At 48.3% G+C, this 5,000-nt stretch overlaps 1 long non-coding RNA gene across 1 annotated transcript; it reads left to right on the forward strand.

The window, feature by feature from the left end:
- Positions 1-3,585: 3,585 nt before the first annotated feature.
- On the forward strand, positions 3,586-3,920 carry LOC120557079. The gene is made up of 3 exons (XR_005638936.1): positions 3,586-3,631; positions 3,798-3,822; positions 3,891-3,920. It is a non-coding gene; the product is annotated as an uncharacterized LOC120557079 (long non-coding RNA).
- Positions 3,921-5,000: the final 1,080 nt, after the last annotated feature.

Consider the following 5,000-nt stretch of genomic DNA (forward strand, 5'->3'; position numbering starts at 1 on the left):
CACACACACACACACACACAGACAGACACACACACCCCCAAAGGTAGAGCAGTATGTCCTGTATGTCTCTTTATAAAAACACACACACACACACACACACACACACACACACACACACACACACACAGACACACACACAGAGAGAGACACAAAACACACAGAGACACACACACACACACAAAACACACACACACACACACACACAGAGACACAACACACACAATAACAACACACACACACCCAAAGGTAGAGCAGTATGTCCGTATGTCCCACACACAGACACACACACAGAGAGAGACACACACACACACAAACAAAAACAAAAACACACAGAGACACAAACACACACACACACACACACACACACACACACAACAACACAAAAATACACACACAGAGACACACACACACACACACAAACACAATACAATACAAACACACACCCAAAGGTAGAGCAGTATGTCCGTATGTCTCTTATAATACACACAATACAACACACACACACACAACACACACAACACAAACACACACAAAACACACACAAGAAACAACACAACAACCACACACCCCCAAAGGTAGAGCAGTATGTCCTGTATGTCTCTTATAATAACACACACAATACCAACACACACATACACACAAAAAACACAGAGAGACACACACACAACACACAAAACACACACACACAAAGACACACAACAACAAATACATACACAACAACACACACACACACACACACACACACACACACACACACCCTAAAGGTAGAGCAGTGTGTCCTGTATGTCTCTTACCAGCTAATGTATTTCTAGATGAACATGAATATGGAGCTCCAGGTCATGATAACACTGATGTTAATTTCAGCCAATAGGAAGACTGGAGTTGATGGTGGAGGTAAATATTCACCAAAAAGGACAAGTTGGTGAACGGGCAACACAGATTTAGAGAATGAACACGTGGACCGTCACGTGCAGAGCTGCATTTGTTGCCTCTAATGTCCGTTTCGGAGCACTCGATAGCAGCGCACGCATTTAAGTAGCACCGAAAAAACGAGGCACAGGAATCTGCGTTGTCATTGGCTCCGGCAGACACCAGCTGGTAAGGATGGCACCGGGTTTCTGTACCCAACCCTACCGAAGTATTCACAACGCTGAAACCGTCTGTCACATTTTAATAAAAGACATGAGATCCACAACTTCTCATCATTGAGGGTTATAGGTTCCATGAGGTTATTGTGGGGTTAGGTTCCAGGGAGGTTATAGTTCTGAGTTATGTAGGATTATGGGTTGCCATTGAGGTTTTCTTGGTTATTTGCCAGGTTGAGGGTTATAGGTTGCCAGGTTGAGGGTTATGGGTTGCCAGGTTGAGGGTTATAGGTTGCCAGGTTGAGAGTTATAAGTTGCCAGGTTGAGGGTTATAGGTTGCCAGGTTGAGGGTTAGAGGTTGCCAGGTTGAGGGTTAGAGGTTGCCAGGTTGAGAGTTATAAGTTGCCAGGTTGAGGGTTATAGGTTGCCAGGTTGAGGGTTATAGGTTGCCAGGTTGAGGGTTATAGGTTGCCAGGTTGAGGGTTATAGGTTGCCAGGTTGAGGGTTATAGGTTGCCAGGTTGAGGGGTAAGGTTGTCAGTTGAGGGTTGGGTTGCCAGGTTGAGGTAAGTTAGGTTGAGAGTTATGTCATGAGGGTTATAGCGGTTGAGGTAGAGGTTGGGTTGAGGGTAGTAGTTAAGTATTAGGTGGGGGGTGCCAGGTTGAGGGTTAATTAGGTTGATAGGTGGGTTAGGGTTAGAGGTGCAGGTTGAGGGTAGGGGGCAGGTTGAGAGTTAAGGTTGCCAGGTTGAGGGTAATGGGTGATGGGGTTATAGGTTGCCAGGTTGAGGGTTATAGGTTGCCAGGTTGAGGGTTATAAGTTGCCAGGTTGAGGTTCATAGGTTACCAGGTTGAGGGTTACAGGTTGCCAGGTTTAGGTGACTAACAGGTTGAACATTGTATATGGTGGATTGTGTGAATAAGATGTGTTTCATACCAGATCTGGCAACTGGTCAACATTAGACTAACATATTGGTCTGATTATTGATAAAGGAGTTTGGGCCGAGCTGCAGATTACGGGAGAAATACCGAACCGGGGGATATGCTTTAATATTAGCTCACATCCATAATGACATGAAGCATTTTACTGTCATTGTTGCCACTGCTTCCATCCTGGTCTCGGGCCTCTTTGGAGTCTTAAACCGTTTGGACCCGTTTGGACCCGTTTGGACCCGTTTGGACCCGTTTGGACTTCTTGGTCTTGGTCTTGCTCAGGCGGTGAGTTAGCCTCATCAGACCTGACTTCCGTGGAAACAGCCACGTGCACGCTCGCTCACCTGCAGCCTGGAGAAGTGTTGGAGGCAGCGTCGATGTAAACCTACGCTGACATGAACATTTGATTCTTCTTTTGCTGGTCCTTCCTCTCTTCTTCGTGGTTCCTCTCCAGCCTCCCTAGACCTCATGCTCTCGTTCCCTCTTGGTTTACCACCCAATCTCTTCTCGTCAGAGGACATTTGTAATAGTCTACTGCGTCTAGCCTCAAACAGAAGCGGGGGAGTAAGGGGGGGGAGAGAGAGAGAGAGAGAGAGAGAGGTAAAGGTGGGGGGCAGAAAGAAAGACAGACAGAGGCTGAGATAATGAGATAGAAAAAGGATGAGAGAGAGAGAGAAGTGGATTTGTTATTCTTGCAGGGTGTTGCAGACACAGACAGAGACAGACATGACCTCACACAGCTGCTGCAGTGAGAGGAGAGGGTGACAGTGTGTGTGTGTGTGTGTGTGTGTGTTTGTGTGTGTGTGTGTGTGTGTGCAGCCAGGCGTGAACCTGTTTATAATATCCTGCAGCACAGATTTTAGTCAAATGTCAAGCTTTTATCACACAGTGTTTTCTCAGAATCTCTACTTGTATCAACTCTTATTTTTGTAGCTTTTCGCAATCGTTTCTTTTTGGGTTATTAATAGACTTTTACTCAACTTAACGAAGTCTGACGAGGCAAGAAATTAGATTTGTAATTAGATAATCAAGCTTGTTTAGAGCTAGTTTACTTTAGCCAGATAATATAAAGCGATGTATTCAGCCAGAAAACTGAAATGAGCATACCCGAAATGTCATTAACCCTTCGTTGCACAGGGAACCTGAGTGTACACGAGTACGGTAAGTGCAGTGGGTCAAAATTGAACCAGGGATGGATGTTTGAGTAAATGTTATCGTTGGCCTTTGTATTCAGACGGTTTGTTTAAACCTTGCCTTGCTGTCAACTTGCTGCCATTACTCAGCCTGGTGAATATCGAGTAGCCGGCAGCACGGTGAACAACCTGATCTCACAGAATTACTTTAAATGAACATGACCCCTTAAGTTAATAAGGGGATATTTCACCGTTGGAAAGATATCTTTAAATTGGGTCACTTATGTAGTAGAAATGTGATTTCTTTTAGAAATTGGTGCCTTCTAGGCTGAGAAAAGACAGAAAATGTGTTTTTGGCTCATGAGGATGAAAGACACCAAATCCCAGAATGCACTTGCTTCACTGCTTTAGAGTCCACTCCCAAGCCATTGGTGCTGGTCTCTGTAGCAGGCTGAGGTGCTGGTCTCTGTAGCAGGCTGAGGTGCTGGTCTCTGTATCAGGCTGAGGTACTGTAGCAGGCTGAGGTGCTGGTCTCTGTAGCAGGCTGAGGTGCTGGTCTCTGTAGCAGGCTGAGGTGCTGGTCCCGTAGCAGGCTGAGGTGCTGGTCCCATAGCAGGCTGAAGTGCTGGTCTCTGTAGCAGGCGGAGGTGCTGGTCTCTGTAGCAGGCTGAGGTCTGGTCTCTGTAGCAGGCTGGAGGTGTGGTCTCTGTATCAGGCTGGAGGTACTGTAGCAGGCTGAGGTGCTGGTCTCTGTAGCAGGCTGAGGTGCTGGTCTCTGTAGCAGGCTGAGGTGCTGGTCCGTAGCAGGCTGAGGTGCCGGTCCCATAGCAGGCTGAAGTGCTGGTCTCTGTAGCAGGCTGAGGTGCTGGTCTCTGTAGCAGGCTGAGGTGCTGGTCTCTGTATCAGGCTGAGGTACTGTAGCAGGCTGAGGTGCTGGTCTCTGTAGCAGGCTGAGGTGCTGGTCTCTGTAGCAGGCTGAGGTGCTGGTCCCGTAGCAGGCTGAGGTGCTGGTCCCATAGCAGGCTGAAGTGCTGGTCTCTGTAGCAGGCTGAGGTGCTGGTCTCTGTAGCAGGCTGAGGTGCTGGTCTCTGTAGCAGGCTGAGGTGCTGGTCTCTGTATCAGGCTGAGGTACTGTAGCAGGCTGAGGTGCTGGTCTCTGTAGCAGGCTGAGGTGCTGGTCTCTGTAGCAGGCTGAGGTGCTGGTCCCGTAGCAGGCTGAGGTGCTGGTCCCATAGCAGGCTGAAGTGCTGGTCTCTGTAGCAGGCTGAGGTGCTGGTCTCTGTAGCAGGCTGAGGTGCTGGTCTCTGTAGCAGGCTGAGGTGCTGGTCTCTTTAGCAGGCTGAGGTGCTGGTCTCCGTAGCAGGCTGAGGTGCTGGTCTCCGTAGCAGGCTGAGGTGCTGGTCTCTGTAGCAGGCTGAGGTGCTGGTCTCTTTAGCAGGCTGAGGTGCTGGTCTCTGTAGCAGGCTGAGGTGCTGGTCTCTGTAGCAGGCTGAGGTGCTGGTCTCCGTAGCAGGCTGAGGTGCTGGTCAGACCCAGAATCCAGAGATCTCTGGTCTCAGGGGGACCTGAGGGAGGGAAGCACGGTCATTATAAAATACTACCATGTTTCTGCTGATACAAAGATTAAAGCTAATCGGTGAAGTATCCCTTTAAATACTCCAACATATGACTGTTGGTAGGAAAACAAAAAAGACAAACGGAGGTCCCCTGGGTCAAAGTGTCTATCTAAACTACCCCCCTCCTGAGGTTTTAGGTCACACATCGTTATGTCACGTCTGCTGTTCGTTCATTATTTGCACAACAAGAGGACACAGTCACAGAGACGTAAACATAGTCCACATCTGAGCAAC

Source organism: Perca fluviatilis, chromosome 4 (genome assembly GCF_010015445.1).
Source record: "Perca fluviatilis chromosome 4, GENO_Pfluv_1.0, whole genome shotgun sequence".
In the NCBI taxonomy this organism is placed as follows: domain Eukaryota; kingdom Metazoa; phylum Chordata; class Actinopteri; order Perciformes; family Percidae; genus Perca; species Perca fluviatilis.